General features: G+C 40.0%; 1 long non-coding RNA gene across 1 annotated transcript in view; it reads right to left on the reverse strand.

Moving 5' to 3' along the window:
• Positions 1–4,751: 4,751 nt before the first annotated feature.
• LOC135228805 (uncharacterized) overlaps positions 4,752–13,605 on the reverse strand; it is a 37,314-nt gene continuing 28,460 nt past the window's right edge. Inside the window, exons 2-3 of the long non-coding RNA XR_010319665.1 lie at positions 8,581–8,818; positions 4,752–7,066 (exon numbers count right to left, since the gene is read on the reverse strand). This is a non-coding gene — a long non-coding RNA (uncharacterized LOC135228805). The remainder of the gene's footprint in view (positions 7,067–8,580; positions 8,819–13,605) is intronic.

The following is a 13,605-nucleotide window of genomic DNA, read 5'->3' on the forward strand; positions in this document are numbered from 1 at the left end:
AAACTTCTTGGGAGATTTGAGAAGGGGAAAAGACATTAAAAGTAAAGAAGAAACTCCCTGTGGGAGCAAAGAGGAGTCCCTATTTCCCCCAAACTAACATGCTCCGTGGAAGATAATGTCATTAACTGCCCCAGCTAGACCAATTGTACCAGATCCCAAACTAGCTGTGTTGTGCCACCATTGTTTTAAATGGGCTGCCCACCAAGACTTTCCAAACATTTATTCCCACTCCAAGACTCTGATCACTACCCCCATCACTACACACTGCAACTGTGGAGCTACTCACAGCACTATTCACCCTCACCCTCAGCCCCTAGGGTCAAGCATCTGGGAAAGTTGAGCCTAAAGTGGATTCAAGTTGAACCTGCTTTGGGGCCTATTTCTTCAATCACCAAGGGGTATAACCCAGGTGGCCCCTGCATGCTGTAGATGCTCACTACTCAAAGTGTGGTCCTTGGAGCAGCAGCCAGCATCTCCTGGGGGTTTGTCAGAAATGATGATCTTGAGCCTCATTCCAGACCTGCTGAGTCAGAATCTGTATTTCAACAAGACCCCAGGTGAGTCACATACTCATTAAAGGGTGAGAAGCATTGGTCTAGTTTATGCTTACCCTCTGCTCTGTACCTGCCTGGCTCTCTTGTGTTTTTCCTAATCCTTGAAGTGTTCAGGCCAGAGAAGAATGTCCCTGCTACTTAAGGGTCTTTGAGAGCTTTGGAAAAAGACATCTGCTTTCTTGTTTTGTCATGTTTAATGCCAAAACTGCAATAAAAACATATGATGTTGTTAATAACTCATACAACTCAACGACTAAAAGACAACCCAATTAAAAAATGGGCAAAGGACTGGAACAGCCATTTTTCCAAAGAAGATATACAAATGGACAATAAGCACATGAAAAGACACTTGACATTGTTAGTCCTCAGGGAAATGTAAATTGAAACCACAATGAGGTACCACTTCACATCCACTAGAATGGCTGTTATAAAATATAATAGAAAATAACAAGCGCTGGCAGGAATGTAGGGAAATTGGAACACTTATGCACTGCAGGTAGAAATATAAAATGGTGCTGCTACTTTGGAAAACATTCTGGTAGTTGCTCAAAAAGTTAAACAGAGTTACCAAATGACCCAGCAATTCCACTGCTAGGTACATACCCAAAAGAATTGAAAGCAGGTTGCAGAGTTTACATTAAGTTTACCCAAATAATCTGGTCTTTGCCCTTGGGATCCTGAGAGATAACTCTAAACCCTTGGAATTTCTGGGTAACTGAAGTGCATTTGTAAACCAAACCCCACCTGAAGGTTTGTGCTAATGAGCTGGGGCTGGCCTGACTAGAAAGACCACCACGTGGTCTGATATCAGCTGACTTCAGGGGAAGGAGTAGGACATGATTCAATCAATTATGCCTATTTAGAAGAATGAAGAAAACTAAAGACACAAGGGAAAGATTAGCTCAAAGGACTAATGGACCACATCTACCACGGCCTCCACCAGACTGAGCCTAGTACAACGAGGTGGTGCCCAGCTACCACCACCGACTCCTCTGACAGGGATCAAAATAGAGGGTCCCAGAAAGAGCTGGAGAAAAATGCAGAACAAAATTCTAACTCAAAAAGAAAGACCAGACTTGTGGCCTGACAAAGACTCGAGAAACCCTGAGAATATGCCCCCTGGACACCCTTTCAGCTCAGGAATGAGGCCACTCCTGAGGTTCACCCTTCACCCAAAGATTGAACAAGCCCACGGAACAAAACAAGACTAAAGGGGTGCACCAGCCCTGAGGCAAGGACTAGAAGGCAGGAGGGAACAGGAAAGCTGGTAATAGGGAACCCAAGGCTGAGAAGGGAGAGTGTTGACATGTTGTGGGGTTGTTAATCAATGTCATTGAACAATGTGTTTACTGTTTGATGAGAAACTAGCTTGTTCTGTAAACCTTCATCTAAAGTTCAATATATATATATAAGAAAATACAATTATGCCTATGCAGTGAGGCTTGAATCATGACTAAGTAATGAAGTCAATAAAGTCTCTGGATATGGGAGCTCTGTGGGCTTCCTGGTTGGTGAAAGACATTGATGCAGCTGGGAGGTAGCATGTCCTTTTGGGGACACAAGAAGTTTCATGTTCAGACCCCTCCCAGCCCTTGTCCTCTGCGCCTCTTCTTTGTGCTGATCCTGAATTGTATCATTTTTGCCATAATGAATCTGGAATCGCAAGTATAGTGCTTTCCACAAGTTCTCTGAGTCATTCCAGTGAATTATCAAACCCCAGGGAGTAGTGGGAGCCAGCAGGTCAGAAGCCAGGAACCCCTGAGCTTGCAGCTGGCATCTGTCTATTTGGCAGTCTGAAGGATGGTGTCCTTTTAATTTGTGAGGTCTGACCTAACTCTGGGTGACTACAGTAAGAGAAAGAAGTGCCACATGGGCAGCTGGTGTCAGAACTGAATAAAAAAGTGAGAAAGTGTGAATTTTTATTTTTATTTATTTTATTAATTGTTTCTGTATGATGCACAGGTGTTCAAACAAAAACTTGTACACCAATGTTCAAAAAAAAAACACTGCCATCAGGTCAATTCTGACTCATAGTGACCCCACAGGATTTCCAAGGCTATAAATCTTAACGCAGACTGCCACATCTTTCTCCCTCAGAGCCACTGAACGTTTCGAACTGCCAACCTTTCAGTTAGTAGTCGATCACTTTAACCACTGCACCACCACAGGGCTGTTTATCACAGCATTATTCATAATAGCCAAAAAGTAGGATCAATTCAAATGTTCATCAACTGAGGAATGGATAAACAAAATGTAGTGTATCCTACAATGGAATATTATTCGGCCATAGAAAGGAATGAAGTACTGATACATGATACAACATGAGTAAAACTCAAAAATACTATGCTAAGTGAAAGAAGTCAGACACAAAAGCCTACATACTGCATGATTCCATTTTTATGAAATGTCCAGAAAAGGCAAATCAATGGAGACAGAAAGTAGAGTAGTGGTTTCCTAGGGCTAGAAGGAAGGGAGTTGGGGGAAAATGAGGAAAAACTGCTAATGGGTATAGGGTTTCTTTTTGAGGTGATGAAAATGTTCTAAAATTGACTGTGGTGGTGGTTACATGTATCTGTGGATACACTAAATTTTATACTTTAAGTGGGTGAATTGTGTACCGTTTGAATTGTACCTCAGTAAAGCTGATATGTATAGATATGACTTTGCCTCAGCCAGTATATCTGAAGAATCCTTAACATTCAGTTTATTTGCTAATGGATTTTTTTAATTGCTTAGGAAACACTGTTGGTATTGGGGTTACAGTCAACAATGTGCTTTTGCTTCTTCGTTTCTGTGAAATGTATGCCCTTCTAAAGGTTCTGAGTATAGCTAAGATTTCACGTAGTTAGTTACTTAATAATCCTATTTCATGGCATAATATTTCTATACTGAGGTGTAATGGTAAATCTATTTTAGAGTGTGGAAGGTTTTTTTTAACATTTTTAATTTATAAAAGTATTTCTCCTTCATAAAATTGTGTATATTCAGCATAGAAAATATGGGGAAATGCAGAAAAGACAAGAAAAGAGCCAGTCAACTATATTCCCACCCACGAGATAACAACTGTTAACATTTTAGTTTATTTTTTCCCCTTGTTTTGCAATGTGCATTTTTTAACATACTTGTGATCACATGATGTACTTCAGCATTTATCTACTGTCTGCCTGTTTTAGAACTTTGAGGAATGGACCTACTGAAACTTGGACTAGAAATGTCCCTCAAGCTTCCTCCTCCCTCTCATCTTACCTTCTGTTTTCTGGAGCTTAGCACCACCACCAACTGAGCCTAGAGACAATGAAGCCATTAAGACGAAAAGCTTCTAAAAAAGGCTTGAAGTGTCCATCATCTTGAAGTACCCAACCATCGTCATGGAGCTTAGTTTGTTGTCTCTCCCTGGGTTACAATAGAATTCAATACCACAGCAACAGTTCAATTTCATCTTTGCAAAGGAGGCCATGAATACAAATGGAGACTCTCAGAACACTCAGCTCTCTTCTAATCGAGTAGTGGACCCCTTACCACCTCACAGGACATTTCCCATGCTGTCGTGATATCAATAGATGACCTCTTTAATGCTGTTGAACAGAACAACACACTGAGTGACCAGTTCCCTGGAAAAGAGGGAGCTGCTTCTCCACTGTTAGGCAGTTAGGACATGATCATTAATAGGGCCAGATCATTTTAGGCTGAACATTGTGTTTTAAAGTCAATGAGACAAGTTGCACCTCTAAGCAGTATGGAGCTGATGCCTGTTTAAAGCACCAGGAAACTGAAGCTCCATCTATTTCAATGTTCCCAGCCTACAAAAGACAGATAGGTCCGGAGTTGGCAGATGTAAGGAATGTAAAGAAGTTCTTGTGAACCAGAGGGTCACGAAGACACTGTGCACGGGGAACGTGCACTTACCGGCCATATGTGCCCTGTTGGAGTAGGTGCCATGTGACCCAACAAAGCCCAGAGCCCACAGGTGAAAATGCCTGGGGAGGGTCAGACACACAGCATGTGCCTTGCTCTATGGACCAAAGCAGCAGTGTGGTCTAAAGGAGCTGCTGAGGGGTTTGGTAGACACCAGACGGAAGGAGACCTGTTGTGAATATCTTTTTGAATAAGTCCCAATTTTTCCTATTATGTGCTCATTATTAAAGTGCATTAGTCTCCCTTGTATAAAGATGGAAATAGCATTTTGAAAAAAAAAAAAAAAAGGAATAAATTACCTTAAGGCAGTTGTTGTTTGGATCTAGCTGTGATCAAAAGAACTATTAAGACAAAGGCAGAAAAAAACAGTTTGTGGAAAGCCTGTTACATTAGTCACTAATAGTATCTTGTGGGAGAACCGAATGTAATAAAATGGGTACATAGTATGAGGTCAAATTAACCCATCTTTTCAAGGACTATCGTACTAGGAAAAGCACAGTGAATGTGTTTGTGTGGATGTATGAATCAGAAGGTTGAAAGTTATGAACAAAACTCTCAATTCATGCAATTTACTGAGATGACCTGAAATTAAAGTAGCCCGACCAGTAGGCAGAAAAATATTTGCTTCAAACATGCGAAGAAACGCAACTCAGCACTTGAGGAAGTACTAAGTGTTAGGAAAGGCTAGCTGAGGAGGAATAATTGGTTAAAGATATGTCTTTTCTAGAATTTCCCACCTTTGCCTCGATGAACATGCATCTCCCAAGAGGAATGGTGAGGAACGCTCATCAGGTGCAACAAACGATGGCCATAGTTCAGTAAATAAGTAATTGGCCTTGACAGTCCCCTCCAAGTCTAATATTCATCCAACCTATTAATTTATATCAAAGCATCCATGAATCTGAGTACCTAAAAATTGATCTAACACAGAGAAGACAATTTCAAGATGGAGAGAGATTGCAGAGTCATACAATTATTTTCCGAAATTTAGTCTTGCAGTTTCAGGATAACTGGAAAACATGATGATGTCATTGTTTTTCATCTTTGTGTGGGGGGTGGGAGGGGATTTACAGATTATTCTTTAGGCCATTTTGTAGTTTCTATTTGGAGTAGAGAGAAAGAATTTGGGCAGTTCATTCTCAATTTCAGTTTGTCATCTTTCTATATCAAAGACAGATGGGATTAGATGCAAACATATGGAAAGATATTTTTTTCTAAGCCTAAAATGTCTTGTGTATTTGTATATTTTTTTTCATGATTATACAGGCCTAGGCTGTCACTTGGCTGTCACCTTAAAGTAATTTCATCTGGGACATAGAGAGTGTTCAGCCCTAGGTTAATCCCACTGTAGGAAAAATGCACACTATAGAAGGCAGTGTTACTAAACAGGCTGGTTTTCACTGCCCCTCATAAAAACTACTTTTGATCAATAAGCTGAGAGCAGTTCCAGTTGGTGGGGTTCTCTCTCAGCAATCTTTGGAATCTCCATTATGCTTGCAGTGTTTTCCATAGCATAACTGCTTGCAAAATCCATCGCTGTGTGGTCTTTCCAGTTGTATATTTTTTTATTTCTAATCACCTCTTCTTTTTGAAATTGAACCAGTGTTTTTGTTTCACATTCTCTCTCCTCAATATCTGAGGTTTGTTTGCCACAAAACATGCCTTGCCTCTAAACAGGCCCCCAAAAGTCTACCTTATCCAGCTGCCACCATTGTTCACCAATAAATGTTTTAACATGAGAGACTTTCCTGCATACTTGGAAGGCAAGATCAAGCCTTTTTCCTGTGTTCAGTGATAAACCAAAACCAAACCCGTTGCCATTGAGTCGATTCCAACTCATAGCTCCCCACAGGACAGGCCACATAGGGTCTCCAAGGAGCAGCTGGTGGATTCCAACTGCCGACCTTTTGGTGAGCAGCTGTAGCTCTTAACCACTACACCACCAGGGCTCCTGTTCAGTGATAGTAGACTAAATTTGTTTTCTCTATTCCTTTGCTCCCTGGGTCACTCCTTCCCCAGTCTCTGGTAAGAATCAAACAAGATGCCCTTTCTGCTCTTTTAAATTAAAATGAAAGATCAAAAAGAAAATATGGAAGAATAGTGATATTTTCTCAGAACAAAAGAGGAAACCACACAATAAAAGATGTGTGGACCTAACAATTAAAAAAACATAAATCTTCTGTATATTGAAACAAAATTAAATTGCATACAAGAAGCAGGGGAAATACATTTGCCAAACACATGTGACAACAAAGAGGGCTAGTATTCTTAATATACAAAGCACTTTTACAAACCAATAACAAAAAGACAAACATTCTAATAGACAAATAGGCAAAGGACATTGTGGCATGCACAGTTGATTGGCTAACTCAGAAAATATTCCCATCCCCCTTTTTTTGTACTGGCCTCACTGGCGACTAGGGTTAGCAATGTGGCACAATCTTGCAAGCAAGCATCTGTTGGGGGAAAGGGGCATTTCTAGAAAAATCTTGTTTTCTTGGACAAGGATAGGATGACTGGAGCCGGGGTGGTCATCTTGCAAACATGGTATCATTGAACTGCAGAACCAATACCGACAGCTGCTTACTTCCAGACTCCTGTTTGTGTGAAGAAAAAATAAACCCTTATTAGCGTAAGCCACTGTTAATGAGGTTTTCAGATAGTTCTTCAAGCCAAAAACATTCCTCACAGATGTTCCCCACGTGATTAAGCAATCCACACACAAAAAAGTGAGATACAGATGGACAATAAGAAGAAACACTGTTTCACCTCGCAAATAGTAAAACAAATTAAAAATAGTGATGCAATGCTATTGTTCAATTATAAAGCTATGTATTTTTAACTCACTTTTTTAATGCTGGTGGGAGTCTAAATTGGTCAAACCACTTTAGAGAGAAATACGGTAAATTGCACCCAAAAATCCTATAAATATTCATATCTTTTAACAGAGCGATTCTACTTGTCGGCATTTATCCAATAAAATAATCCAAAATGTAGACAATATTTTATGTCCAAAGATGTTCATAACAGCATTGTTTATAATGTCAAACAAATTGGAAAAAACCTTAGTGTCCAGAAATAGGGGTTTGTTTTAATACATCTCAGTCCATTTCCTGGAATATTGTACAGGCAGCTCCCCGGCTACTGAACGAGACCCGTTCCTGAGTGAGTCTTTAAAAATTGGTTGGTAGGTCGGAACAGGTGCATTTGGTTCTCATTTAGCCTTACTTTAGAGCAAGAAAAGACTTAAAGCCTTTTCAACGATTTAAAAGCTGCTTTTTTTTTTTTGAGTGCAGCAAGCGAAGGTGAATGTAATGAAGAATTTGTTGTGAGTAGTGGTTGGTTCAATCATTTCAAAGTGAGGGTAAATTTACATAGTATTAAAGGGCAAGTACAAGTTGTCCCTAAATCAGACGTTTGTAACCCTGGAGCTGCCTCATATCCATTACGAACAATGGTATAGATCAGTGGCCGTTAAATTCTGCTGCATATTTGAATCACCAGGGGGACGTTTTTTTTTTTTTTTTTTCAGTGCTGGCCATACCTCATAGCCATTAAATCTGAACTTCCGGAGGAGGGACCCAGGCATTAGTACCGTTTAACCTCTGCCCCCACTGAGTGATTCCAGTGTGCAGCCAAGTTTAATAATCACTGATTTATATTTCTGTTTATCGACATCAAAAAAAAATATTCACTAGAATTTGATGATAAAAGCAGATTATAGAACAGTCTGTATACCATGAGCTCATTTAAAAATATAAATGTGTGGGACTTCTGAGTAAAGATGATGGATCGAACACCCACATTTGCTTTTACTTCCTCCTGAAACCCTACTAAAATGACAATAATAGGATTTTTAAAAGGTACAAACTGACAAGGACAAAAATAATGGGAGGAGAGAAAACAGCAACATGATTTTGGAAGTTAGAAAACATTTGAGTGGTGACTGTCTTAGAAGAACCAAAAAAGCTGAACCCTAAACTGAGAGTAAACTAAGAACTAACCTAATTTACAATGCAGAACCCCCACCCTGACGATAATAACCTAATTGGTGGAAGCAGGCACCTCTGGAAGGGCTGGCTGAAAAAGAAAAGGTCACTCAAAGGTTTACCTGGGAAGCAGTTCAAACTCCAGATCCCTGCCACAGCCCCAGCAGTAGTCGGATATTTATTCTCTGGAGTGGATAAAACAGAGGGTCTCTAAACGGTGGGTCAACAGACACAGTTTTGGGCTAATGGCACTGTACAGAATGTAGACAGACTGCTGCAGTTAAGGCTGAGATCCCCAGCTCCCTTCCACGACTCAGCCCCCAGACCTGGAAGGAATCTGATCAGCCCAAGAAGAAAGACCTAAAGAAAGAAAAAGACAAACGTTCTAATAGACAAATACGCAAGGACATCGTGGCATGCAATGAATTCCCCCAAATGGCCCACCCATCTCACCCTGCTGTAAAACTCTAAGATGACAAGGCCCACCCACACCCTCAGCCTCAGAGCTTCCAATTGACTTTTGGTCTCCCACTCTTAACCATTAGCAGACTGCCAAGGCTTATCAGACATCTGTGGGACACTTCCCACATGCAAGATAGAATCCAAAGCAAACAAACAGGGGAAAATACTGGTGAAGAAAGAAAAAAACACTTCTAAAGGATTAATCCATGCTACAATATGGATGAACCTAGAAAACATGCTGAGTGAAAGAAGTCAGTCACAAAGGTCACATATTGTTTGATTCCATTTAGAGGAAATGTCCAGAATGGGCACATCTATAGACACAAAAAGTAGCTCAGTGGTTCCCAGGGGCTGCAGGGAGGGGAGAACAGGGAGAGGTGATTAATGGGTACGGGGTTTCTTTTCGGGGTAATGAAAATGTTCTGGAATTAGTGGTGACGGTTGCACAACTCTGAGTATTCTCAAATCTGCTCAATCATACGCTTTAAAATAGTGAATTTGTTTGGGGTGCGAATTACGTCTCAACAAAGCTATTATAAAATTGCATAATTAACATCCTCCGAGAAATAAGAAAAGATGGTATATATGTGAAACACAAACAGAATGGATGTTATAAAACAAGGAATATTCAACCTAAAACCAAAAAGAGCCCTTGAAAATTAAATTACATCACGGTAAAAAAAAAAAAAAAAAACCTTTTTAAAATGTCAATAGAAGGATTGGAATATACAATTGAGAAAAGCCCCCGAAAGTGGAGCAGAAAGATGAAGAAACAAAATAATAGAGAGAAAGGATAAGAAAATCAGAAAGCCACTCCAGGAAATAGAGCCCTTGAGGAAAGGAGTTGGATAGACAGTGTAGGGGAAAAAAAAAAAAAGGAGTGGGAGACGTAATAGTTATCTATTGCTGCATAACAAATTCCCCAACAACTTAGTAGCTTAACCAGCAATAATCCCTTATTATCTCTTGTGGTTTCTGTGGGACAGGAATTCAGACAGAGCACAGCAGGGACAGCTTATCTGTGCTCCACAACGTCTGGGGCCTCATCTGGAAGACTCTAAGGCTGGAGGTTGGAATCATCTGAAGGTTTATTCACATGTACAGTGTTTAGTGTTGTCTGCCAGCTAAAGGCATAGCTTGGGCTGTGGACTGGTACACCTCTGAGGCCTGGGGTTTCTCACAATGTAGTGACTGGATTCCAAGATAAGTGTTGAGAGAGGGAGATCCAAGATGTACAGTATTACTTCTGTCACGTTCTGTTGGTTGAAGCAGTTAGAAAGATCCGCTCATGCTCAACAGGAGGGAATATAGACCCCACCTTTCAATGGAGGAATGATGACATCACATTGTAAAAAGAGTATGTGCGATGGGATGTATATTGGCACAGTCATCATTGGAAAATAAAATCTGCCACAAGAGAAAAACTTCAAAGAAATATAAAAATACAAGATAAGTTCCTAAAACTGAAGGATATGAGTTTCCAGCTTGAAAGGGTCCATTAAGCACCCAACCATTGGATGAAAATAGAGCTACATACACCAAGTAACCTCACTGAGAAATTTCAGAACACTGAAGTCAAAGAGAAGATCCAAAAAAAAAAAAAAAAAAACCCAAACCCACTGCCATTGAGTAGATTCTGACTCATAGTGACCCTATAAGACAGAGTAGAACTGCCCCACAGGGCTTCCAAGAAGCATCTGGTGGATCCCAACTGCTGACCTTTTGGTTAGCAGCTGTAGCTCTTAACCACTATGCCACCAGGGTTTCCAGAGACGATCCTACAAACCAAAAAACCAAACCCATTGCCATCGAGTTGATTCTGACTCATAGCTACCCTATAGGACAGAGTAGGACCGCCCCATAGGGTTTCCAAGGAGCACCTGGTGGATTTGAACTGCCACCTTTTTGGTTAGTAGCTGAGCTCTTAATCACTGTGCTACCAGGGGAGCCATGCATCTTTTCTTTCTGGGACTTTCCATTACCCTACTGGGAAGAATATTCATTATACATTTCTGCTTCCTCTTCCTCAGGGTTGAGCACTTGCTCCAAGTCAATCAGTGTACCCCATACTCTTGAGCACACTGGTTGGTTCAGGGATGGGCATATTTCACAAATAAAGGCAATCCTGTCTATTTTTCAGGGATTGATGTAGACATTGGTTATGAAAGGGCCTCTTCTGAGATTGTAAGAACCAAGGACAATGTGAGCCTGGAGCTGCCAGGGGCTGTCTTTGCAGCCAAGTGCAAGAGGCCTGCTTGAGAATGAAGCCAACACCAAGGAAAGTTGAGCCAAGAGATGGAAAGAAAAAGAATTAAAATGGCATTGCTTGTATGCCTGGAACTAGCTCTGCCCTTGCCCATCCAAAGTTATGTAAGCCAATAAAATAGATTCCCTTTTTTGCTTAAGCTCATTTCAGATAAATTTCTGTCACTTAAAAGCAAAAATACCTTGACTAATTCAGTAATTCATTGTACAGGCATCTCAGAAAAGAATAACCATAAGACACAGTAATCACCCGAAATAAGCTAACTTTGTCGGCTTCCCAAGGGTAGATTCTAATAGCAGCAAGCATTCCAGGACACTCAAAAAATTTCAAATAATCAATTATAAAGGTTTCTACCCCCAGCATTTACTCACCTTTCAATGAGGTCTTTTAAGGGAATAGGGAGACACCCATCAAGTAATTTTGTATCTGTAATTTGACATTAGTGATGTTTGTGCAAAAGTTATTTTTAATAAAGGCAGTGCTATTTTCAGAAATGGCATATATTCTAAATTTGAGGACTAAGATACATGGTACAGCTGAAGACATGATGAAAGGAGTTTATAATTCTGATCTGCTAAACTTCACAAATCTTTTGGAATCTCTTAAATTTTCCAAACATTATTTTATAATCATTATAAGTTATAATTCATAGTTTGTACATATGTGTTCTCCTTGGGGTATATTTTCAGAATTAAAAGAGAAATGTATCAAACACTGTTGTGTTTGTGTGCTTACGTGTGACACAGAAATGTGTGAGGTTCTACTTTGGTGATCTTTGGGAACTGAATACATACACTTTCCTTTACAGAAGGAAAGAGGGGGGAAGGAAGGGAGGAGGGAGGGAGGGAAGAAGGAAGGAAGGAAAGAAGGGAAGAGGGAGGGAAGGAAGGGAGGGAGGAAGGGAGGAAGGGAAGGAGGGAGGGAGGAAGGAAGGAAGGAAATAAGTGAGTGAAAAGAAAGAATAGCTGGGACTTAAATTATTTAACTATAGACATAATTTCAAATTTCCAGATTAAAAAATAAAAGGCACAAGATCTTTGCATAATTATGATTCTGTCAAGCCAGGTTCCCAAACAGGTGTGTTCTAAGCTTGGTTCTAAGCACTAAACATTAACTCAAGGGTATGTATTTTTCCAGGAGTACCGAAGAAGAAAAGAAAGGTTTTAAAACTAGATTTACCTTTGCCCTTTAATGTCACACTATTTCCAGAGTGCAGATTCAAATAAACCATGTATCACTAGGCATGTCCAAGGTCAGCGTAAATGGATTTAGAGCCGTTGAAATGCTTGATCTATATCTTTTGTTTAACTATGTTAGGAGTTCCTGGATGGTGCAAATGGTTAAATGCTCAACTACTAACCAAAAAGTTGGCTGTTCAAACCCACCCAGAGGCGCCTCAAAAGACGGGCCTGGCAATCTGCTTCCAAAAGGTCACAGCCTTGAAAGCCCTATGGAGTGCAAGTTCTATTCTGCACACATGGGGTCACCTTGAGATTGAATCGACTCCATGGCAACTGATTTTACTCACGTCAAGGATATAGAGTCAACTAGGATTTTGAGGGAAATTAAAAACCAAACAACAGTCTAATTACCAAACCATGATTTATTGGAATCGACTTTCAAAGAAGTTCAAATACACGCAATGATGAGCTTCTGTCATCATTTCTTAGGTATAAAAAAAAGATATTATAGCACAAATTCCTTATACCGTACTCTACGGGAACTAGACCCTTGCTAGGTCCCAGGCGCTGCTTAAGTGTTTTATACATTTCATCACATTTTATTGTCACAAAGCTGTCTGTGATGAGTGCTATTACTATTTGCATTTTAGAAATAAGGGAACAGAGGCATAGAGCTGTTAAGTCAGTTGCCGAAGGCCTCACAGGTCAGGTCTTAAAGAGGGAAAGCAGGATCTGAACTTCAGCAATCTGATCCCACATTCTTAACTACCTCTCTTCCCTGCCTACTACTCAGAAGACTGGTTTTAAAATGTCCACTGGAAATAGCTGATCAGTAGAAAAAAAACTCTTAGTTCATCCTATCTGACAGAGAACTGTGCTCATTTAATACCAAGTTTGGAAATACCAGCCATGGAATAAAATAAGATCTCATTCTATCTGGCAAACATCTACTCAGATCAAACTGTTTTTCAGAATATAAAATATAAGAAAGTTTCATTGTTATAAATCTCCAGTTCATGAGACTAAGAAGATATCTGGGTCTAATTAATCATCACAAACTTGTATCTATGAAAATAATTGTATATTCATATTCAAAAAGCAATTAAATTGACTCCGTCCACAATCAGCTAAGAGCAAATTATGAGAATGCATGTGTATTGACTTATTGCGACACATAGCAAAAAGCTGCTTTCCCTGTCTGTATTTTTATTTTTATCAAGGTAATGAATGTAAATGGT

Source organism: Loxodonta africana, chromosome X, assembly GCF_030014295.1.
Source record: "Loxodonta africana isolate mLoxAfr1 chromosome X, mLoxAfr1.hap2, whole genome shotgun sequence".
Classification (NCBI taxonomy): Eukaryota; Metazoa; Chordata; class Mammalia; order Proboscidea; family Elephantidae; genus Loxodonta; species Loxodonta africana.